Source organism: Hemitrygon akajei, chromosome 3, assembly GCF_048418815.1.
Source record: "Hemitrygon akajei chromosome 3, sHemAka1.3, whole genome shotgun sequence".
Classification (NCBI taxonomy): domain Eukaryota; kingdom Metazoa; phylum Chordata; class Chondrichthyes; order Myliobatiformes; family Dasyatidae; genus Hemitrygon; species Hemitrygon akajei.
This window is the reverse complement of record NC_133126.1, coordinates 7,004,209-7,030,552: the sequence shown is the minus strand read 5'-3', so window position 1 is coordinate 7,030,552 and position 26,344 is coordinate 7,004,209. Positions and strand designations below refer to the sequence as shown.

The following is a 26,344-nucleotide window of genomic DNA, read 5'->3' as shown; positions in this document are numbered from 1 at the left end:
TTTCTAAGGGTGCTGATCGGGCATTGTGTTTCTGAGAGGGTGCTGATCGGGCATTGTGTTTCCGATAGGGTGCTGATCGGGCATTGTGTTTCTGAGGGTGCTGATCGGGCATTGTGTTTCTGAGAGGGTGCTGATCGGGCATTCTGTTTCCGATAGGGTGCTGATCGGGCATTGTGTTTCTGAGGGTGCTGATCGGGCATTGTGTTTCCGATAGGGTGCTGATCGGGCAATGTGTTTCTGAGGGTGCTGATTGGGCATTGTGTTTCCGATAGGGTGATGATCGGGCATTGTGTTTCCGATAGGGTGCTGATCGGGCATTGTGTTTCTGAGGGTGCTGATCGGGCATTGTGTTTCCGATAGGGTGCTGATCGGGCATTGTGTTTCTGAGAGGGTGCTGATCGGGCATTGTGTTTCTGAGGGTGCTGATCGGGCATTGTGTTTCCGAGAGGGTGCTGATCGGGCATTGTGTTTCCGATAGGGTGCTGATCGGGCACTGTGTTTCCGATAGGGTGCTGATCGGGCATTGTGTTTCTGAGAGGGTGCTGATCGAGCATTGTGTTTCTGAGAGTGTGCTGATCGGGCATTGTGTTTCCGATTGGGTGCTGATCGGGCATTGTGTTTCTGATAGGGTGCTGATCGGGCATTGTGTTTCCGATAGGGTGCTGATCGGGCATTGTGTTTCTGAGGGTGCTGATCGGGCATTGTGTTTCTGATAGGGTGCTGATCGGGCATTGTGTTTCTGAGAGGGTGCTGATCGGGCATTGTGTTTCCGATAGGGTGCTGATCGGGCATTGTGTTTCTGAGGGTGCTGATCGGGCATTGTGTTTCCGATAGGGTGCTGATCGGGCATTGTGTTTCTGAGAGGGTGCTGATCGGGCATTGTGTTTCTGAGGGTGCTGATCGGGCATTGTGTTTCTGAGAGGGTGCTGATCGGGCATTGTGTTTCCGATAGGGTGCTGATCGGGCATTGTGTTTCTGAGAGGGTGCTGATCGGGCATTGTGTTTCCGATAGGGTGCTGATCGGGCATTGTGTTTCTGAGGGTGCTGATCGGGCATTGTGTTTCCGATAGGGTGCTGATCGGGCATTGTGTTTCTGAGAGGGTGCTGATCGGGCATTGTGTTTCTGAGGGTGCTGATCGGGCAATGTGTTTCTGAGGGTGCTGATCGGGCATTGTGTTTCTGAGGGTGCTGATCGGGCATTGTGTTTCCGATAGGGTGCTGATCGGGCATTGTGTTTCTGAGAGGGTGCTGATCGGGCATTTTGTTTCTGAGGGTGCTGATCGGGCATTGTGTTTCCGAGAGGGTGCTGATCGGGCATTGTGTTTCCGATAGGGTGCTGATCGGGCACTGTGTTTCCGATAGGGTGCTGATCGGGCATTGTGTTTCTGAGAGGGTGCTGATCGAGCATTGTGTTTCTGAGAGTGTGCTGATCGGGCATTGTGTTTCCGATTGGGTGCTGATCGGGCATTGTGTTTCTGATAGGGTGCTGATCGGGCATTGTGTTTCCGATAGGGTGCTGATCGGGCATTGTGTTTCTGAGGGTGCTGATCGGGCATTGTGTTTCTGAGGGTGCTGATCGAGCATTGTGTTTCCGATAGGGTGCTGATCGGGCATTGTGTTTCTGAGGGTCCTGATCGGGCATTGTGTTTCTGAGGGTGCTGATCGAGCGTTGTGTTTCCGATAGGGTGCTGATCGGGCATTGTGTTTCTGAGGGTGCTGATCGGGCATTGTGTTTCCGATAGGGTGCTGATCGGGCATTGTGTTTCTGATAGGGTGCTGATCGGGCATTGTGTTTCTGAGAGGGTGCTGATCGGGCATTGTGTTTCTGAGAGGGTGCTGATCGGGCATTGTGTTTCTGAGGGTGCTGATCGGGCATTGTGTTTCCGATAGGGTGCTGATCGGGCATTGTGTTTCTGAGGGTGCTGATCGAGCATTGTGTTTCCGATAGGGTGCTGATCGGGCATTGTGTTTCTGATAGGGTGCTGATCGGGCATTGTGTTTCTGAGAGGGTGCTGATCGGGCATTGTGTTTCCGATTGGGTGCTGATCGGGCATTGTGTTTCTGAGGGTCCTGATCGGGCATTGTGTTTCTGATAGGGTGCTGATCGGGCATTGTGTTTCCGATAGGGTGCTGATCGGGCATTGTGTTTCTGAGGGTGCTGATCGGGCATTGTGTTTCTGAGAGGGTGCTGATCGGGATTGTGTTTCTGAGGGTGCTGATCGGGCATTGTGTTTCCGATAGGGTGCTGATCGGGCATTGTGTTTCTGAGGGTGCTGATCGAGCATTGTGTTTCCGATAGGGTGCTGATCGGGATTTGTGTTTCTGAGGGTGCGGATCGGGCATTGTGTTTCTGAGGGTGCTGATTGGGCATTGTGTTTCCGATAGGGTGCTGATCGGGCATTGTGTTTCTGAGAGGGTGCTGATCGGGCAAGGTGTTTCCGATAGGGTGCTGATCGGGCATTGTGTTTCTGAGAGGGTGCTCAGTAGACATTGTGTTTTGTGTGTTTAAGATGAGATTTTTATTTATTCTGCCAATTCAGATAGAATTAACAATTAAAATTCAATTTACCAAAAGATTTACATGATATACTGTACAACCATGAGATTTGTCTTCTTGCAGCCAACCACAAAACAAAGGAGCACTAAAGAACGTATTTTAAAAAATCTACACCACTAAGAATGTCATACACCCAATGTGCGAAAAAGAACAAATCATGCAAGCTATATAAAAGGAGGAGTTCCCAGCAGTGAGTCCATAGCCGATCTGCAGCAGATCCAGATTCCTGATGGCGCAGGCCACAACCAGAGTCAGTTCGGCTCTGAAACAAGTGGTGAAACCTCACAGGGTACCGAGGTGAACACCGGGTCATCACTCTCGGCCTCAACACCTTGATCTGGTTTGGCATTTTAATCAGCTAAATATCAGTTTGCTTTCCTCTCTCGGGCCGGAGCTTCAGCACATTAATCCATCCCAAACGTTCATTCGGCCCTTCGTCTGCCCCAGCAATGGCTGACATAGCTGTACCTGCATTTTTCAGAGTCCAGTCCAGTCATTTTCACCGTTACTGAAAAAACATGTTTGGAGAAGTTCTCATTATGACCCCATCAACATTGTTTCCCCAATCATCAACATTAAAAGCAGATAATCTTTGTCTCAATCGTTGTTGCAGGATCACAGGACTTGCCAAAAAGCTGCTGTACATTTTCCCAGAATATTGTAAACGCATAAGAACTAAAAGTGATTGTAATTCAGTTGTCAGTTGGAACATGCCCTCTCATTGTTTCACCCATGCCACCTTCCACCGCCCTCCCCTCCCCCACCCCGCCCCAGCACTCCTTCTCTCCCAACTGTTCCACAACCCTCCCGCAGTGCAACACCCTCATCATTTCCAACACCCTCACTATTTGTTCTGACCAGATTTACAAACTCGCTCTCTGTTCCACATTGACAAATACAGTTCCATGTACACCTGTTAGGTACACCAGCTATACATATGTGTGCTTAAGACTTTTGCACAGTACTCTATATATATTTTTATATATACATACATATATATATGTTTGTGTGTGTATTATGTATGTATACAGTATATATAAGAAATATATTAAGTACAAATTTGATTTTCTTTTTATATACATTTCTCACTGAAATTAATATTTTTATCATTATGTATTGCAATATGCTGCTGCTACAAAACATCAAATTTCATGATATACATATCTTGACTTGACATTTGATAAGGTCCCACATAGGAGATTGGTGGGTAAAATCAAAGCTCAGGGCATCGGGGGGAAGACATTGATATGGATAGAAAACTGGTTGGCAGATAGAAAGCAAAGGGTAGCGGTGAATGGGTGTTTCTCGGAATGGCAGGTGGTGACTAGTGGGGTGCCACAGGGCTCGGTATTGGGACCACAGCTGTTTACAATTTACGTCAACAATTTGGATGAAGGCATTGAAAATAACATCAGCAAATTTGCTGATGATACTAAGATGGGGGGCAGTGTGACGTGATGAGGATGTTAGGAGAATTCAGGGTGACTTGGATAGGCTGGGTGAGTGGGCAGATACTTGGCAGATGACGTTTAATGTGAATAAATGTGAGGTTATCCACTTTGGGAGTAAGAACAGGAAGGCAGATTATTATCTGAATGGTGTAGAGTTAGGTAAGGGAGAAATACAAAGAGATCTAGGAGTCCTTGTTCATCAGTCACTGAAGGTGAATGAGCAAGTGCAGCAGGCAGTAAAGAAGGCTAATGAAATGTTGGCCTTTATTACAAAGGGAATTGAGTACAAGAGCAAGGAAATCCTCTTGCATTTGTACAGAGCCATGGTGAGACCACACCTGGAGTATTGTGTGCAGTTTTGGTCTCCAAGGTTAAGGAAGGACATCCTGGCTGTAGAGCAAGTGCAGCGTAGATTCACGAGGTTAATTCCTGGAATGTCTGGACTGTCTTACGCAGAGAGGTTAGAGAGACTGGGCTTGTACACGCTGGAATTAAGGAGATTGAGAGGGGATCTGATTGAAACATATAAGATTATTAAGGGATTGGACAAGATAGAGGAAGGAAATATGTTCCAGATGCTGGGAGAGTCCAGTACCAGAGGGCATGGTTTGAGAATAAGGGGTAGGTCATTTAGGACAGAGTTAAGGAAAAACTTCTTCTCCCAGAGAGTAGTGGGGGTCTGGAATGCACTGCCTCGGAAGGTAGTGGAGGCCAATTCTCTGGATGCTTTCAAGAAGGAGCTAGATAGGTATCTTATGCCATTAGGCTTTACAATTCTACCGCCAGTACTTAAGAACTTTTTAAAAGCTATTATTAATGCTTTTTGAGATGGTGATTTAGATGCATATCATATTTTTTTACTGAGTTAAGTATTGTATGTAATTAGTTTTGCTACAACAAGTATATGGGACATTGGAAAAAAAAGTTGAATTTCCCCATGGGGATGAATAAAGTATCTATCTATCTATCTTATGGATAGGGGAATCAAGGGATATGGGGACAAGGCAGGAACAGGGTATTGATAGTAATTGATCAGCCATGATCTCAAAATGGTGGTGCAGGCTCGAAGGGCCGAATGGTCTACTTCTGCACCTATTGTCTATTGTCTATTGTCTATATGTCAGAGATATTAAACTTGAATCTGATTCTCAAAACAACATGCCTAATTATTGCTTCAAGTCCACTTCAAAGTTCAATGTTCAAAGTTCAAATTACATTCATTATCAAAGTATATGTATATATCTATTATACAACCTTGATATTCATCACATGGTAGCCATGGAACAAAGGCCATCGCACCCAATGTGCAGAGAGAAGGAACACTTTTCCACCTGATCCACCATATCCCTTTGACTGCACAGCAAAAAAACGCTGGCTGTAAAATAATTCCGGATGCTTTGCAGATGTGACTAATTACAAAGTATATAATGGTAAGTTTATTTGTATTACTATTTTGCGAATGTTCACAACTGTCAGTGATAAGAACCAATAAAGCTGAAAAGAGTAAAACTGATAGTTGGACAATGATACAATGATATGGCATTTACAGTCTAAAAGTTCCAAGGAGCAGCGGAGATGAAAGACCATATCTTATGGAGGACCATAAGACATAGGGTCAGAATTAGGCCATTCAGCCCATTAGGTCTGCTCCACCATTCTATCATGGTTGATTAATAATCCATCTGAATCTGCTTCACCATCCTTCTCCCTGTATCCTTTGACACACTGACTAATCAAAAGATATTAACCCCCAATTTAAATATACCCAGTTACTTGTCTTCCACAGCCATCCATGGCAATGTATTTCATAGATTCACTACCATCTGGCTAAAGAAATTCCTCCTCATCTCTGTTCTAAATCGATGTCCCTCTATTCTGAGGCTGTGCCTTCTGGTCCTAGACTCTCCGACTATAGGAAATATCCTCTCCACATCCACTCTACTGAAGCCTTTCAATATTCAATAATTATCTAAGATATTCCCCCCTCATTCTTCTAAACTCCAGTGAGCAGAGGCCCAGAGCCATCAAATACTCCTCATACATTAACCATTCATTCCCAGAATCATTCTTGTGACCCTCCTTTGGACCCTCTCCAATGACAGCACATTTTTTCTTAGATAGGGCACCCAAAACTGCTCACAGTATTCTAAGTGCAGTCTGACCAATCCCTTATAAAAAGGAGATTCCGGATATACAAGTCATTGGATGGAATGAGAAACAGCTTGACACAACTAAACATGTTGTGATGGGAAAACAGTAATGATATAATGTTGGTCTGCAAAATCAGAAAAAATTGAAAGGAGGAACAAATGTTAAGCACCGATAAACTCACAGGCCTGAGGCAGAGTACAGAAAATGAAAGGGCAGGCAAAGGATACAATATGGAGCATTAAGATTGACATACAGTGACCATGCAAAAAGATCTCTTGCCAAGTTGATCAACTGCGTTATCTTGGGAAAAGGCAACAAGGCACTGATCCAGAAGTAATGCCTCACTGAAGTAGAGGTGACAACAGATACTCCTGGTCAGTTAAAGCCTTCACTGTGAATTTATTCAAGGACAATATATTTTCCAAAGGTAAAGCATTTCATTCATCTGAAATAATATTCTTTACTTTGACAAACATGACAATCAGAGAAGGGCTTTTTTAAAAATCATTGTCTTACATTAAATGAATTTGTTGCTTTCCGGCAGCAGAAACAGTGCTAGGACATAAAATTACTGAAAATTACAAAACAAGTATTGTGTAAACAAAAAAGGGATAAGGTCAAGTTATGAGTTCATGGGTTGTTCAGGAATCTGATGATAGAGTGTCTGTTTTGGATGGTGCTAGTAGGCAATGTGACCAATGGCGACGTCCTTCGGACAGTTCACGAACTGACTTCATTTACTTCTTCTTCTTCCAAATATGCTTCTACTGCTCAGCTGTGTGTAATTGGACTCTGTGATTTACATTTTGATGGTGTGTTTCTGGACCGATTGAGTAGTCCGGCACTTTGCTGTCACTAAGTGAGTTTGGTGAGGTTTGGAGCTGAGTGTGTGGCCGGGAGGTCTGGAAACCTGAAGACGGAGCATGAGCCCATGATCGACTCCATTGCTTCTCTCTGATTGTGACGTTCAGGACACAAGCCCATGATCAACTCCATTGCTTCTCTCTGACTGTGACGTTCAGGACACAAGCCCACGATCGACTCCATTGCTTCACTCTGACTGTGACGTTCAGGACACAAGCCCACGATCAACTCCATTGCGTCACTCTGACTGTGACATTCAGGACACAAGCCCATGATCAACTCCATTGCTTCACTCTGACTGTGACATTCAGGACACAAGCCCATGATCAACTCCATTGCTTCTCTCTGATTGAGGACTGAGCAAGGTTGACATCAACGAGGACAAGGGTGGAGGATGGGTGGATGTAATGTGCCATCTGCCTGTGTTGGATCAGTTCATTCTTCTCACTAGCTGCTGTTGGAGAAAGAGGGTCTTAGGATCCACATTGCAAGGATTGAATGAGAAGGCTGAGGACCAGTTTTGGGGGACTTTGGAGTTCATGTTGCATGTGTGTCTGGATTCTGGTTACTTTTTTTCACTGTTTTTGAGTGGCTGGATCGAGGTGATTGATGTAGTCTGGGATGCTTCAGTGAAGAATGCTTGCCCTACGGCCTGCAATGGACAAGCAGCATGATGTTAAGCTGACGTAAAACGAATACTACTGGAGTCTTAGTTTGATGTTTAATATTCTATGCATCGTCCACTTGCTTTTTGCCGTTTGTGCAATTTACTCTTTATTTGTGCTTTGGGTGTTGGATGTTTTCTTGAATGGGTTCCATGGTGTTTCTTTGTGTCATGGCTGCCTGTGGGAGGACAAATCACAGAGTTGTATTCTGTATACATACTTTGATAATAAACGCACTTTGAATCTGACTTTTCCTGAATGACTGCATGAGGACCTTCAGATGAATATGTTAATTTAAAAGAAGGAAACTTTTTTTATATATACAGTACTTTGTAGAACCTCAGGTTATCCCAGAGCTCCTAAAAGCCCATAAGGCTGTAAAGAAGGAAACACAGCAGCTAATTTGCACACTGGAACCTCCCACAGAAAGAGAAGCAGCTAGTGGAACTTGATCCAGAGTTGGATGCACTTAGAGAAGTGGAGCAAGGCACATGGATATACAGTAACAAGAGAGAATCTGCAGATACTGAGCACACAAAATGTTGGAGTAACTCAGCAGGCCAGGCAGCTTCTATGGAAAAGAGTGAACAGTTGATGTTTCATGCTGAGACCCTCCATCAGGATGGATATATATTAAATTGCTGGATATTAAATGGTGTAGAGGAACAGAGGAACCTTTGTATATAAATTCACAGCTCCTTAATGTCAGGACAAATTGATAAGATGCTTAAAAGATCTTATGGAATGTTTTTTATTCCATAAGTATAGAATATATGGGTAAGAAGTTGTATAACAGTTTTATGCTATCTTATCTTACAAGAGTTTTGAGAATTGTCACCTTGTTGTGGAGGAATCCTGGGATCCCAAGAGTGATGCTGTCTGGAGCTTAGCTGTCTGGTCATTAATGGCATTAAGGTCAAAGGGGAGTTTCCAGAGCGATTCAATCAAGACAATCAATTGTGGAGCTGGGAGAAGATCGTGACACATCACAACAGCTGAGACAGCAGAGGAAGGCTGCGCTTTCCATCCCATCATTCCATGCTACGAGACCCTGACCCCAAATCTGTCAAGGACCATGTGCTGGCTGCCTGTGCATCAGCCTTCCCATGTTAAACAAATTTAATAAGGGAGCAGTAGGTTTTTATGAGAAGATAGTGGGATTGGAAAATTGTTGCTCTGAGGAAAAGACTGGATAATGTGTATCTTTTCCTCTTCGGAACAGAGTCGGCTGAGAAGACACTAGAGGTGTACGAAATCAAGAAGCGCCTGGCAGGAGTACTGTTTCTTTCAGCACTGGGGTGAAAAGCAAGGAGCCATAGATTTAATGTAATTGGTAGATGTATGAAAGAAAATATAGAAGTTACTACCCCTCAACCACCAAGCCAGAACAGTTACTACCCCTCAACCACCAAGCCAGAACAGTTACTACCCCTCAACCACCAAGCCAGAACAGTTACTACTCCTCAACCACCAAGCCAGAACAGTTACTACTCCTCAACCACCAAGCCAGAACAGTTACTACCCCTCAACCACCAAGCCAGAACAGTTACTACCCCTCAACCACCAAGCCAGAACAGTTACTACTCCTCAACCACCAAGCCAGAACAGTTACTACCCTTCAACCACCAAGCCAGAACAGTTACTACCCCTCAACCACCAAGCCAGAACAGTTACTACTCCTCAACCATCAGGCCAGAACAATTACTACTAGCAGGCTTTTAAATATAGGTGGTAACTACACTCACTTGCCCCATCATTGAAATGTTCCTACAACCAATGATCTCACTTTAAATACTCCTTATCTCATGTTCTTATTATTTATAGCTATTTATTTATGTTTGCATTTGCATTGTTTGTTGTCTTTTGCACCCTGGTTGATCTTTCATTGGTTTTGTTATAGTTACTGTTCTATAGATTTGCTGAGTATGCCCAAAGGAAAATGAATCTCCAAGTTGTATTTGGTGACATATATATATATATATATATACTTTGATGAAAAATTACATTGAACTTTGAAAAGGAAGTGGAATTTCATCCCTTGTAAGCATGGCAGAGGTTTGTACCACATTACTTGGAAACTTAATGGAGTCAGAAAAAGCTTCATCTGATTGAAGCAGTATTGGATATGTATTCAACCTGTAGGGAAAGGTCATCATGCTGAAGCAGAGGGCTAGGCTAGATCGTGCTTCTTTAACTTGCACAAACATAATCTGGTAGAATTATTGTAATACTTACATAGGATTCCATTATTTTATGAGTAATAACCAGATAATCAGCATTGGCCATGACCCCAGGGACGATTCACTGGAAGTGTCATGGCATCTTTTACACTCTCTTGAATGAACAATAAATCCTTGGTTGAATAATTCAAGAATCAAATTTATTTATCAGTGTACATTGAAACATCCAGTGAAATGTGTCATTTGGTTTACAATTGACACACCTGAGAGTGTGCTGGGGGCAGACTGTAAGTGTTGCCACATATTCAGGCACCAACAAATCAATCCCACATAGCTTGGCAGAACAACACAGTACACAATAACAAGCAACAGAACAAGCCTCATTTCTCGCTCCTGCCCACCCTGCACATACACAATCCATCAACCATGGGACAGGGCATCTTCAGCCTCCAACAGACTCTGGCTCACAGACACTGGGCTTTGATTTCTCGAATGGACACGCTGAGATTCGTAGATTGGAGCTCCGGCGACAAGCTTCAATTTCTGAACATCCAATGTCCCTTGGGCCCCCATCGTTGGCACTAATCGTAGGATCCCCTGATCACTGCACACTCAGCCTTGAACTCTGGACTCGTCGATAATGGGACCCTGAACATTAGGCCTCAAACTCCAACCTCACCGATTTGTAAACCCTGAGGGCTATTGAACCTTGTTCCTCTTGCCTGCATGGAACTCCAAAACTCACTGGCCCTGGAGGTGCCATCAGCCCTCGTCCATGCTGGTATGAAGGCTACAGATGTCCCGTACATGCATTGCTGGCCTTTGGACACGTGCAGAGGCTTAAACTCTGGCCTGAACTCCGATTACCCCACATCCTTGTCAATAAATCCTAACATGATCCCCTCAGTACTGCACAGAAATATCATCAAAGACTTTGAATATCCTGATCTTTGGAGTGGGAATCAAGCCCAAAATGTTTAAGGTCAGAGGAAAAATACTTTGTAGTATCAGTCAATTGTAGTAATGACAATCAGAAGAAGATCAACTCACTGAATCCGGTCTAGTGAGCCAAAAACCATTTTCTCATAATTGTGTGTTGGATTTAACAAAGTAGTGGAGATGTAAATACTAAAGGGTCTGTCATTAAATTCAGAGAATGCTTGACTCAAAATAAGAGCAGCGGAGATGATTTAGCTGTGAGCGATAACTTCAATAATAGACTGCAAAATAACAATTCATGAGACAAGGCAGAAGAGAAAATAAACGTAACATCAATGAGGTCATCTTTAGGCAGGAAGAGTGAAAGCTATGAACAACTGCTTGAGGCAGATCAATGCATGAACAAGGACTATAGATGAGAACTGTGGTTCAAATAGGCTGCAGGTGATGAGTCTGGAATGATCTTATTCAGAAACTACACACACACACACACACACACACACACACACACACACACACACACACACACACACACACACACACACACACACACACACACACACACACACACACACACACACACACACACACTCTCATACCAGACAACGAGGCAACCAGTCAGAATGCTCGCCACTGTGAATCTGTCAAATTTTGCAAATGTTTTTGAAGACATACCAAATCTTCTCAAACTCCCATTGAAACATAGCCACTGGTGTGCTTTCTTTGTTTCTACATCAATGTGTTGGGTCTTGGTTAGATCCTCAGAGATATTGGCACACAGGAATATAAAATTGCTCACCCTTTCCACTTCTGATCCCACTATGAGGACTGGTGTGTGTTCCCTCATCTTACCCTTTCTGAAGTCCACAATCCATGATGTGTTGCTTTTTGCACTGTATATACCATTGCTGAATATTATCCCACCTACTGAGAATAAGCTGTCATATTGGAATTGCAAAGGTATGAATGAATGGCTAGCTCTTATAAAATAAAATGTTGGCACCTCTGCAGTCACTAAAGATTCAAAGTAAATCAAAAGACTAGATGCAATGTTTTTACTGGTAGCTTAGTGAGGAAATTAAAATACTTCCGTCTATGTACTGATGTGCAGTAGAGGGCAATTCTAACATGCTACATCACTGCATGGTATGGAAATTGCACTGCCGTGGACAGGAAGGATCAATAATAGTAGTCAAAACTACCTACTTGCCATCAAGGACATATATACAGAAAGGTGCTGGAAAAGGCCTAACAACATTGGGCAGGATCCCACTTACCCTATTCATTGGCTGTTTATCCTATTCCCTTCAGTGAGGAGGCTACATATCATACACACCAGGACAACTAGACTCAAAACTTCCCTTCAGCTGTAAGGCTCATCAACAACTCCACCCACCCACCACTTCTTTATCATTTGCTATCGGAGTCACTTTATGTACAAACAGTCCTGTGTCTAGCATCACTTTAAGGACATATAATCAAACTATATTTATATATAGACTCATGTTTATAATCTGAGAAGATGGCCAGTAAACTCATGGAGGATGCCAGCTAGCCTGCTCGTGGACTGTTTGTCCCACTCCCATCAGGGAGGAAGCCACATAGCATCCACACCAGGACCAGCAGACTCAAAAAACATTTACTTTCCTGAGGCAGTCTGACTAATCAACATCTCCACCCACAAATGCACATCTCCACACCCTCCAACTGCCATTACTTTATCATGTCCTGTTAGCCACCTTACGTACAGACACTCCTGTGCCTGGCATCACTTTATGTACATATAACTAATCTATGTATATATCTTATGAATTTATATTTATTGTTCGTTCTTTATCTTCTTATCTTTTTTTTAATGCTGCATCATCAGATCCAGAGTGACAATATCTCGTTCTCCTTTACGCTTGTGTACTGGAACTGACACTAAACAATCTGGGAGGAGATCGTGAGAAGGGGATCATGTTAAAAAGAGAAAAAAAAAATCCTGTGAAGAAAATCTGCCATTCTTATCCAGTCTGGCCCAAATGAGGCCCCAAAAACATCAATATTGATGATTCTTGACTGTCCACTGTTAATGGCCAGGTGAACCATTCAGTTCGGCAGTTGATTACAGATGGACAATATATTAGACCATAAGATATAGCAGCAAAAGCTGGCCATTTGGCCCATCGAGTCTGCTCTGCCATTCAATCATGGGCTGATCCAATTCCTCCAGTCCTCTCCACTCCCCTGCCTTCACCCCATACCATTTGGTAACCTGGCTAATCAAAAACCTATCTATCTCTGCCTTAACTACACCCAATGACTTGGCCTCCACAGCCGCTCGTGGCAACAAATTCCACAGATTTGTCACCCTCTGACTGAAGTAATTTTTCCGCATCTCTGTTCTGAATGGACGTCCTTCAATCCTGAAGTTGTGCCTTCTTGTCCTAGAATCCCCTACCATGGGAAATAACTTTGCCATATCTAATCTGTTCAGGTTTAACATTCGGAATGTTTCTATGAGATCCCCCCTCATTCTCCTGAACTCCAGGGAATACAGCCCAAGAGCTGCCAGACGTTTCTCATACAGTAACCCTTTCATTCCTGAAATCATTCTCGTGAATCTTCTCTGAACCCTCTCCAATGTCAGTGTATCCTTTCTAAAACAAGGAGCCCAAAACTGCACACAATACTCCAAGTGTGGTCTCACGAGTACCTTGCAGAGCCTCAACATCACATCCCTGCTCTTATATTCTATACCTCTAGAAATGAGTGCCAACATTGTATTCACCTTCTTCACCACTGACTCAACCTGGAGGTTAACCTTTAGGGTATCCTGCACAAGGACTCCCAAGTCCCTTTACATCTCTGCATTTTGAATTCTCTCCCCATCTAAATAATAGTCTGCCTGTTTATTTCTTCCACCAAAGTGCATGACCATACACTTTCCAACAATGTATTTCATTTGCCACTTCTTTGCCCATTCTCTCTGTAGGCTCTCTGTTTCCTCAACACTACCCACTCCTCCACCATCATCAGCAAATTTAGCCACAAATCCATTAATACCATAGTCCAAATCATTGACATACATCGTAAAATGTTACTCTAGTGAGCAAAGTCCACTTTCGTGAATGATCCCAACAGGAAGAAGGTACAGGAGCCTTAGGACCTACACCACCAGGTTCAGAAACAGTTATCACTCCTCAACCATGAGGCTCTTGAACTACTGGGGATAACCACTCAACTTCACTTGCATCATCACTAAACTGTTCCCACATCTATGGACTAATTTTCAAGGACTCTTATCTCATGTTCTCAATATTTATTGCTTATTAACTTATTATTCCTCCAAGAGGACCACAATCTCAATGACCTGGAGAGCTATGCTAGCTGGAATTGGGGCTTTATGCTTTGCCTCTTTGCAGGGTCACACAAACCAAACAGGTCAAAGGGTAAAGGCCAGACAAAGAGTGGTCCACCGGTCCTCCAGGTTTGGAGGTTCAGCTCAGGGCCTAACAACCCTGACAGGCAAAACTTAATTGTTACAGAGACAGCAATGAAAACTTCACCTACATCCGAGAGCGATGGTATTCCTGAGTCTCTGTGCAGGACTTCTATGACTAACAGTAGTGAAAACCAAGAGGAAGCTACTGACACGATGAAGGAAGCCCTGAACGCAACCAGAGATAAAGGATCTTCATTGCTGCTCTAAATGTCAGCAGCGTAACGGCTGCAAGTAAGTAATTTATTTATTTTTGTATTTGCATAGTTTGTTGCCTTTGTACATTGATTGTTTTTCCTACTTGGTGCGGTCTTTCATTGATTCGATTTAATTCTTGGATGTAGCAAGAATGTCTGCAAGAAATTGAAACTCAGTTGTATATGGTGACAAATATGTACATTGAACTTTGAACTAATAAAAAACAATGGTGTATAGAGGAATTTTGGACTAAGGGAGACACAGGACGAGGCTGAGAAAAAGAGAGGATTGTAAAAAAAGGGAGATAATTGAACAGAGGGATTCAAAATTACTGTAAACGAAAGCATTTCATAAAAGAGTAAAGTAAGAAATGTAAGGAGAAGTCAGTGGAGTTTTTCTTAGCATAAAATGTTCATTATTGAAGAATAAATGCAGATACATACCTGTGGATCAAAACAAATTGTGACACTTGTGAGCGCAATGGTATTAAGTATCCAGTATTTCTCAACTTACTGCAGAGTATGTTGTCCATTCCTGCCTCATACTTTCATTTCTCATATTGTGTTTGTCCTTCCTTCTCTGTTAGTTTCTCACATAAAACCATATCATCAGCAATTATGAATACAAGAATTGATACTAGAATTGCAACAACAGAGTAAACAATGGACAAAGAAAGCTCCAGAGGTTAAAGGGATAAAGGAAAAATAACTGCAGCCAAAGCAGCTAAGATCCAAGCAGAGAAAGGGCTGAGAAAAAAGTAACAAAAGGACACCGTGTAAGGTACGTTGGAACAGAAGCAGAAAAGAATAAAAGAAGTACAACAGTGCTAAAACATAGCATGCCAGATTACTGATGAGATGATATTGGACAGATTAGAAGCAAGGTGGCATAGAGTAGGAGCACCTGGAACTGAATAATGCCAAGCACCATCTGTGTGATAAGTGGGCCTGGCTCCCCTTTCCATCTATGTTTCAAGTCAGTTGGATAACTGTGCATCTACACATTTACTTTGCATGGGAGTGCAATCAAGGAGCAGGGGAAGCTCATTTGAGAGCCAAGTGTTCACTTGGAACAGACAGCATGACTAGCAGTGAACACACCAGCAAATTGAACTCTATTGTATTTGGCCGCGGGGAATTTCTTCTGCACTATTTACTCCACAATGGCACAATGCACTCAACTTACAGAGGACCTGGCCAATATAAGCAGTGGCATTATAGCACTCCACTTTAAGGTTGGGTTCACAGACACAGAAAAGCTTGCTTGACTTTCAAATGTATTAAAGTCACACAGGCCTTCTAAAGTACACACTGCACTAAGCAAAAGTCTTAGCCACATATATATAGCTAGGGTGCCTTAGATTTTTGTACAGTACTGTAGTAAGTTTATGTATTGCACTATAAACACAAAGTGCACTGCAGATGCTGTGGTCAAATCAAGACATCTCGACCCAAAACGTTGACTGCTCCTTTCAACGGATGCTGCCCGACCTGCTGAGTTCATCCAGCTTTTTTGTACGTCTTGTATTGCACTATACTGTTTCCATGTGGCCAAGTGGTTAAGTTGTTCGACCCTTGGCTGAGGCTTGAGTGTGTGCCCTTGAGCAAGGCACTTAATCACACATTGCTCTGCGACGACACCGGTGCCAAGCTGTATGGGTCATAATGCCCTTCCCTTGGACAACATTGGTGGCATGGAGAGGGGAGACTTGCAGCTTAGAACCATAGAACCATAGAACACTGCAGCACAGAACAGGCCCTTCAGCCCTCCATGTTGTGCCGACCCATATAATCCTTAAAAAAAAGTACTAAACCCACACTACCCCCATAACCCTCCATTTTTCTTTCATCCATGTGCTTGTCCAAGAGGCTCTTAAATACCCCTAATGTTTTAGCCTCCACCACCATCCCTGGCAAGTCATTCCAGGCACTCACAACCCTTTGTGTAAAAAACTTACCCCGATGTCTCCCCTAAACTTCCCTCTCTTAATTTTGCACATATGCCCTCTGGTGTTTGCTAATAGTGCCCTGGGAAACAGGTACTGACTATCCACCCTATCTATGCCTCTCATAATCTTGTAGACCTCTATCAAGTCCTCTTGGGCAACTGCCGGTCTTCCATTAAAAAAAACCTTGCCCTGGAAACTTACCAAGGTGCAAATCCATGGTCTATTGAAACTAACGGAGGCCTACATACATACACACTACCTACTGCTTCCGCAACAACAGGAGTGCCATGACCAGCGCTCTCCACCGGGGGCGGTGTGGCGTGACATCCAAGCTGGAATCAGTGCTGCCCCCCAGTGTTCGCCCAGTGGGAGACGGGCTCTATTATGGTTGGCTGTCGATTGATGTGGATTGAGTTTTGGTCTTTTTTATTGTGATACCACGTGCGCTTGTTATCTTCCGTGTGTTTTGTGCTGTCTGTGTGTGACTGTTGGTACTGTGTTTTGCACCTTGACCCCAGAGTAACACTGTTTCATTTACCTGTGTTCATGAATGGTTGAATGACAATTAACTTTGAATTGGATTGGGAAAAAAAAGTCAAATTTCATGACCTATGTGAGCGATGATAAACTTGATACAGATATGAGTCTCTATTGTGGGCTGAGAGTGGGAAGGGCATAGGGACAGAGGAATCATGCTTGGGAAAAGGAGAGGGGAGAGGGAAGGGAGCAGGAAGCAACAGATAGACCTTCTGTAATGATCAATAAACCAATTGTTTGCAATCAAATGACCCACACCACGCCCACCTCTGGCACTCCTTCTCTGCTGTCTGTTCCACACACCTCCCTTGGCACTTCACCCTTGCCATTCCTAACATCCTTTACTTCTGCCAGATTTACAAACTTGCCCTCTGCTCCAAGTTGACAAATACAGTACTGTGCAAAAGTCTTATACACACTAGCTATATATATGTGCCTAAGACATTTGCACAGTACTGTATCTTGAGTACTTAAGCAATCATGAACCTTCTTAATTATTAAGTAGCATAGCTTCCAGCTAGATAATCTTCAAGCACCAAGCTCAAAGCACCATATAATAAAAGTGATCATCCGACTTTTCTAACTCGCAAACTGTATTGAGAATAATAATAGTCTTGAGAGACCATTGGAAATACCATTTGCACCTTGGAAAGATAGATAGATAGATAGATAGATACTTTATTCATCCCCATGGGGAAATTCAACTTTTTTCCAATGTCCCATACACTTGTTGTAGCAAAACTAATTACATACAATACTTAACTCAGTAAAAAAAAATATGATATGCATCTAAATCACCATCTCAAAAAGCATTAATAATAGCTTTAAAAAGTTCTTAAGTCCTGGCGGTAGAATCGTAAAGCCTAATGGCATTGGGGAGTATTGACCTCTTCATCCTGTCTGAGGAGCATTGCATCGATAGTAACCTGTCGCTGAAACTGCTTCTCTGTCTCTGGATGGTGCTATGTAGAGGATGTTCAGAGTTATCCATAATTGACCGTAGCCTACTCAGTGCCCTTCGCTCAGCTACCGATGTTAAACTCTCCAGTACTTTGCCCACGACAGAGCCCGCCTTCCTTACAAGCTTATTAAGACATGAGGCGTCCCTCTTCTTAATGCTTCCTCCCCAACACGCCACCACAAAGAAGAGGGCGCTCTCCACAACTGACCTATAGAACATCTTCAGCATCTCACTACAGACATTGAATGACGCCAACCTTCTTAGGAAGTACATTCGACTCTGTGCCTTCCTGCACAAGGCATCTGTGTTGGCAGTCCAGTCTAGCTTCTCGTCTAACTGTACTCCCAGATACTTGTTGGTCTTAACCTGCTCCACACATTCTCCATTAATGATCACTGGCTCCATATGAGGCCTAGATCTAGAAAGAAGGACCTGGGCAGGGTTGTATGGGAGACTGGCATTTGCCCAAGCTGCAAGCCTCCTTTTCCATGCCACCGATGTTGTCCAAGGAAAGGGCAAGGGCTGATATAGCTGGGCACAGGTGTCATCGCAGAGCAATGTTTGGTTAAGTGCCTTGCTCAAGGACACAACACACTGCCTTAGCTGAGGCTCGAACTAGCAACCTTCAGATCACAAGACCAACACATTAACCACTTGGCCACGCACCAACACATTGAGAAGTGTTTTGAAAATACACTGACTGATTTATACAAGTGTTTTATGAAACGTGTCTTTTTTCAATTAACGGTTTGCTGAATTGAATTACTTTTGGTGCATTTTCCAAGGATACTGATCCATAATGAGATATGAGGTTTCTGAAACTATCATCCATTGCACTAGTCATCATACTTCAAGGACAATGAAGCAGGTGGCTATTTGATCATGAAGCCAAGTCAATAGAACTTGCAGTACAATCACAAGGACATATATAAAGAAAGATGCCAGAAAAAAAGCTAGCAATATCATGAAGGATCCCACCCATCCTGATCATAGACTGTTTGCCTCAGTCCCATCAGGGAGGAGACTATGTAACATCCACCCAAGGACCACCAGTCTCAAAAACAGTTACTTTCTCCAAGCAGCAAGAATGATCAACACCTCTACCCACTAACCCATCAACAAACACCACTACTTTATCATTTCCTGTCAATCACATTATGCGCAGACAGTGTCACATAACCAGGACTTGTGATATGCACCATCTGCTCATAAACCTTCCACCACCTGCTCCCATGGCTTCACATGACCCTCTCTGGGAGTTTAAGCAGGTATTACACCTTGGCCAAGGGTGACCTTTAGGATAGCACATTATACCTCCTTTGGTAGAGATATATTCCCACCTCGCCATCCCGGAGAGTCTCTGTGTTGAACTTGCCCACATTTTATTTCAGGAATGCCCTTACCTATTGTGTCAGTGCATAACTTTAAATAATAACAGTATATTAACTTTCTTTGCAAATAATAGTATCATAAGACCATTAAACATAGGAGCAGATTTCAGGTGACTTGGCTCATTGAGTCTGTTCCGCCATTCCATCATGGTTGATGGAGATTGGTGTCTCCAACCTTTTTCATGCCACGGACCCTTACCATTAACTGAGGGGTCTGTGGACCCCAGGTTGGGAACCCCTGACGGAGATGAAAATTTATGTTTTGCTTTTGGAATTGGTTTATTATTTTCACATGAATCATCTTGAATCCTATTCATACAGAGCAGATCATTGCACAGTGCATTGATGTAAATCACAGTAAAATAACAGAATGTGAAATAAAATATAACAGTTTCATAGAAAGTGCAGTGCAGGTAAACAATAAGGTGCAAGATCAAAACCAGGTAGATCGTGAGATTAAAAGTCCAATTTATCATACCAGGAAACTATTTAATAGTCTTACCACAGTGAGGTAGAAGCTGTCCTTGAGACTGAAGGCTTTTGAATATGCTGGCTGCTTTACTGATGCAGCAAGAAGCATAGACAGAATCTATGAAGGAGAGATTGGTCTGATATGCTGACCTGTGCCCACAACTCTCTGCAGTCTCTTCCAGTCATGTGAGAACAGTTGCTTTACCAACCCATTAAGCGGGCAAAATCGTTTTACAATAGACTCATAAAAATTAGTAAGGGTCGATGGGGATATGCCAAATTTCTTTAGCCTTCTGATGATGGAGAAGAGTCGGTGAGCTTCTTGGATATGACATCTACGTGGTTGGACCAGGACAGGCTACGGTAACTTCACAGCTAGGAACTTGAATCTCTGAACTCTCTCAACCTCAATATTATTTATCTGATAAATCAGTACAGTTTTGTAGAGTGCTGCTAGGATATCAAAGAATAAACCTTAATAAATAAACCTACGTGCCATCACCTAATTCTGTGCTATATCTTATGGTCTTATAACAAGTTGGATTGTGAGGTCAAGAGTCCATCTTATCATACCCATCATTATCATTATGTGCCGTGTCATATGATGAGGCCAATCATGGTCTTTCCATTACCATGATTGTTCTTGGCAATTTTTCTACAGAAGCTGTTTGCCATTGCCTTCTTCTGGGCAGCGTCTTTTAAATAAGGGTGATCCCAGTCATTATCGATTATATTTAAAAAAGTTTAATTAATATCACAAACTTGGTCTATTCATTCACTTTATTGCCAAGGGGTAAGAATTCTTTAGTCTGCAGTAACTCTCTAATTGATGTATTCATCAGAATACAGGTGAGATCACCTTAACAAATTAACTTACACTGTCTCTTCCCTCTCCACCTGACATTAACCATTAATCAACCTAGACGTTATCAATGAAACTGCCTGCAGCTATTACACCTGAAACTGAGAACAACCTTGGGAATTTACACATGTGGTCAAACATGAAAATCCAGAAGTTACTCTAATTCCCTGCTCTTCCACAGGGCGTGCTGTTTCACCCCTCTCAAGTGTAATCTCCTGAAATCAGAGAATTGACAACAACTTCAGGAATGCATGAACTGTACTCACTGAAAACTGCCCTCAAACTATTACACTTTGTTGTATGGGGCAGTATAGTAATGCTGTGCACTGTTTAACAAACTCTCCGGCTCCAAGAATATTATGTTTGAGTTTTAATTCCTTTAAAAAATGTATTAGAATATTATTTGCACAAGAGATTCTATGGATGCTGGAAATCCAGAGCAGCACACTCAAAATGCTGGAAAAACTCAGCAAATCAAACTACTTCTACGGTCAGGGAATAAACAATCGACACTTTAGGCCGAGATCCTTCATCAGGATTAGAAAGGAAGGGTACAGGATATTGCTTTCTTTAATTAAAGTTTTTAAATAAAAAATTAGCTGTTACTGTAATTGTATGTCTTCACCTGTAAATTTTTATTTAAAAGTGAGCTTTCTCTTTGCACTTGTTACCGTCAGTGAGAACTCTTCAATGTCATCAAAGCAGTGGATGCAGCCCAGCCCTACCCACTATGGAGCACATCTACACAAAACACAGTCGCAGGAAAGCAGCATTCGTTGTCAAGGACAACCACCACCCAGGGTTTTTCTCTCCAGTCCTGCCAAACGGTCTCAGCCTGAAACGTCGACCGTAATTTTTTCCATAGATGCTGCCTGGCCCGCTGAGTTCCTCCAGCACTTTTTTGTTTGTTACCCAGGCTATGATCTCTTCTCACTGCTGCCATCAGGAATGAGGTACAAGAGCCTCAGGATGTACTCCACCAGCTTCAGGAACAGTTTATAACCCTCAACCATCAGGCTCTTGAACAAGAGGGGATAACTTCACTCACCCCATCACTGAACTGTTTCCAGAATCTATGGACTCAGTTTCTAGGACTCAAAAATGATTTTTCTTATTATTTATTGTTATTTATTTATTACTATTACTTTGTTTGTTTCTTGTTTGGTATTTGCATAGTTTTTTGACTTTTGCACATTGGTTGATATCCATCCTATTAGGGTTCCTCTTGGAGTCCACGGACTCCTCGGTTAATTGTAGAGGTCCATGGCCTGTAAAAGGTTGGGAACCCCTGTTAATTGTGTTTCTTATATTAACTGTAAATGGCGGCAAGAAAATGAATCCTAGGGTTGTACTGTATATAGTGACGTGTATGTATATCGGTAATAAATTTACTTTGAATTTTGAACTTCAAACTGCACAGCTTGGTGATGGTACTGCAGCTGAGTTTCAGGAGTTTCCATTTCACTAACAGTTAATAACAAATGATGTCAGAAAACCGGAAGTTCATTTCCCAGAGAGCACTCAAACAATTTTGCTAATGATCCCAAAGTGCATGTCATTGTAGCTTTTTAAACTGATTTTCCTCGAAGACCTGTAAAGTTAGATCGTACCCTACATGTTTTCAAGATGTCCAATGTACTTAAGAGCCATGTAATACTATTAAAGTCTGGCCTTTGCCATTTAAAAAGTGCAAGAAAGAATTACTAGACTGATTACTGTCATGGCAAATAGGGTTAAATTGTCTGCTACTCAATGGAATGAGAGGAGATCTTATTAAAACTTGCAAAATTGCTGCAGGACTCCACAAAGTGTGTGTGAAGAGGATGCTTCTTTTTCCTGGGGAGATAAATGAGAAGCAGCTGATTTAAGACAGAGATGAAGAGCAATTTCTCAATCAGTAGGCAGTAGTATTTGGGTTCTGTAACGTGGGAGGCCTCTCAATCACTGGGTTCATTCAAGATTGAAATTGATAGATTAATGGATATTAATGGATTGTGCAGGAAAATGGAATTGGGGTAGAAAATCAGCCATGATGCTAATAGTTGATGGACCAGTCTCAATTGTCAGATGTCCTACTCTTGCTCATAATCTTAACGTTCTTGTGTACTGTGTGTGTGTATATATATACACACACATGCACATACATACTTAGGTACACCCGTGCATCTGCTCATCAATGTAAACATTGAATCAGCCTGTCATGTGACAGCAACTCATTGCATAAAAGCATGAAGAGATAGTCAAGAGACTCAGCTGTTGCTCACAACACCCATCAGAATGGGAGAGAAATGTGACCTATGTGATTTTGGAATGATTACTGATGCCATACAGGGTTCCTTCATCCAGGAATGAAAGGGTTACCATATGAGGAGCGTCTGGCAGCTCTTGGGTTGTTTTCCCTGGATTTCAGGAAAATGAGGGGGGATCTCATTAGAAACATTCTGAATGTTAAAAGGCCTGAACAGATTAGATATGGCAAAGTTATTTCCCATGGTAGGGAGTCTAGGACAAGAGGGCACGATTTCAGGATTGAAGGACGTCCATTTAGAACTGAGATGTGGAGAAATTACTTTAGTCAGAGGGTGGTAAATCTGTGGGATTTGTTGCCACGACTGGCTGTGGGGCCAAGTCACTGGGTGCATTTAAGGCAGAAGTAGATAGGTTCTTGTTTAGCCAGGGCATCAAGGGGAATGGGGAGAAGGCAGGGGAGTAGGGATAACTGGAAGATTTGGATCAATCCATGATTGAATGGCAGAAGACTCAATGGGCCGAATGGCCTACTTCTGCTCCTATATCTTATGATCTTATGGCTTGAGTATCTCATCTCCTGGGATTTTCACACACAACAGTCTGTAGAGTTTATAGAGAATGGTGCAAATGAAAAAACATCCAGTGACTGGCAGATATGCAGAGTATATATAAAATGCCTTGTTTATTGGAGAGTTCAAAGACGAATGGACAGACTGGTTCAAGCTGACAGGAAGATGAGAGTAACAATGCTGTGCAGAAGAGCATCTCTGAACACACAACACATTGAACCGAGAAGTGGATGGGTACAGCAACAGAAGACCACGAAGACCAGGAGGTAACTAATAAAGGGAGCACTGAGTGTATAAAGGGTGTAATGTATTCAAATTTAGCAAAGACATCATGTTAACAGCATCGTGAAAAGTGTAGGCCAAGATCAAAAGGAAACAGAACATTTCAGCAGTTTATTAAGCACAAAGAACTGCTGTTGTCCTCACACAGTGTGTCTCCTCTGGTACCTTCTCTGACAAGCACAAACACTTCTATGATCAATACTCATTCTGTGTCAGGTGGAGATATTTTACTGGTGAACTGCATCTTCCTCTGCTATGTAATTCCCTTTACCTTTAGCCACGCCTTCTTTCATCTACATTGCCGTCTGTTTGGCAGATCACCAATCTTTATCTCTGTAATAAAAATTCCCCCATCCGAACTACAGATAATCACCTTAAAACACAACACCTACTCCAAACACATTTATCTTGATCAGATAAAGTCCTCAGAATGAGGGGACAATATTGACTTTGATCCAAGTCAATTGACTGCCCATTAACTTTGTTGGAAAAGATGTATGTTGATACTGAGTAGATATTACCCATTTTATTATGAAAGACCTAATCCAACTCCAGACGTCCATGAATGGGAAGGGACAATGTGATATTTGAACAAGACTTAAGAAAATGACATCATAGACCCAAGATTATAAACAGTTCTGCTAAGTTTATTTTAATTCCATCTTTGTTATTGAATTATCTGTACATATTCATTACTAATTTATTTAACTATTAATGCATCAATATATTGGCTTGTCACACTACTTCCCATAAGATCATAAGAAATAGGAGCAGAATTAGACCATTCAGCCCATATAGTTTGCTCCGCCATTCCATCATGGCTAATTTATATTCCCTCTCAACCGAATTCTCCTACCTTCTCCCCATATCCTTTGATGCCCTTTTCGATAGGCAAGTAAATGTACAGGAAAAGATGGGGTATGAATAATAAGTAGGCAGGAGATAACAACTTAATTAGACATCATAATTCTCAATAATTCAGCACAATATCATCAGCCACCAGGTTCAGAAAACATAAATATGGCACTGGAGCTGTGTTTAGCCTCACAGACATGATTTGTCACAACCATGGATTCAGCAGCGCAGCAAATATGGAAACTGCGCTCGTGAGTATGTATGTGTCAGCTAAATATTATTTCAGTGTGATAGTATTTAACTCCATTCATTTCATCGTAGTATTGGTCGAGACTGGGACACAGCAACACTTCGCTGCCTGTTTGTATTCTACCTTGCCTGAGAAATTGAACTGTCGAGCCAACTGACTCTGAAGACTAGCGGAATTCATTTTATTCTTAATTGTTCTTTTCAGCTGTGTGTAGGCTTAGTTTCCCATTTGAGAGTTTTAGTTAATGGCCCTGTTTGGCCTACCATTTACTGTTTTCTTTTCCCCTTAACACTGTTCACATTAAAGTCTGTGAACTATCGACCTGCTTCAGTGTCTCTCACTCCGCACTTGGGCCATGTCTGAACCACAGTGACATGATTATAAAGTGAGTAGTTCAGGGGGCTAAGAACACAGCCTTGTGCTGCACCTGTGCTGATGAAGATCACGGAAGAGATGTTTCTGCCAATCCAAACAAGAAGAACCTCCAGGCTATGCTCTTCTTGTGCTGCTGCCGTCAGGAAGGAGGTACAGGAGCCTCAGGTTCCACACCACCTGGTTCAGGAACCATTATTACCCCTTAATCATCAGGTTCTTGAACCAGAGGGGATAACTTTACTCAACTTCACTTACACCAATACTTAACACAAACTATAACACAAACATTTTTGAGAACTCTTCATCTCATGTTCTCGATATTTATTGGTTATTCAGTTATTATTATTACCTTGTTTTTTCTCCCTTTTTTGTATTTGCAGCTTGTTGTCTTTTGCATATTGGTTGTTTATCTTGTTATGTACGTTTTTTCATCGATTCTATTACGCTTCTTTGTATTTCCTGTGAATAACCAGCAAGAAAATAAAACTCAGGATAGTATATGGTGATATATACACGAGGAAATCTGCAGATACTGGAAATGCAAAGTGACACACACAAAATGCTGGAGGAACTCAGTAGGTCAGGCAACATCTGTGGAAATGAATAAACAGTCGATGTTTTGGACCAAGACCCTTCTTTAGGACTGAAGGAGGGTCTCACCCCAAAAAGTACATATATGATGACATAAATGTACTTTGATAATAAGTTTACTTTGAACTTTGAAGGTTCAAGTGCTGTACTGTTCTATGTTCTATGATATAAGGACATTAAGATCAATCATGGGGGTGAATACTCAAGTTGCAATTGTTCCATTGACTTACTGGTTACCCAGGCAAAACACTGAAAGTGCTGGAAAATGTTTATTCATTCTGTCCTATTCAACTTTTTAAATTATATTTTATTTATTGAGATACAGTGCAGAATAGGCCCTTCAGCCCCTTTGAGCCAACCAACCAGCAACCCACCAATTTAACCCTAGCCTAATTACAGAACAATTCACAATGTCCAATTAACCTGCCAACCAGTACGTTTTTGGACTGTGGCAGGAAACCAGAGCACCCAGAGGAAACCTACACAGACACGGGGAGAACATACAAGCTCCTT

General features: G+C 42.3%; 1 long non-coding RNA gene across 1 annotated transcript in view; it reads right to left on the bottom strand.

Annotated features, from left to right (window-relative positions):
- Positions 1 to 6,556: 6,556 nt before the first annotated feature.
- LOC140724721 (uncharacterized) overlaps positions 6,557 to 26,344 on the bottom strand; it is a 122,480-nt gene continuing 102,692 nt past the window's right edge. Inside the window, exons 4-5 of the long non-coding RNA XR_012098157.1 lie at positions 25,590 to 25,699; positions 6,557 to 7,866 (exon numbers count right to left, since the gene is read on the bottom strand). This is a non-coding gene — a long non-coding RNA (uncharacterized lncRNA). The remainder of the gene's footprint in view (positions 7,867 to 25,589; positions 25,700 to 26,344) is intronic.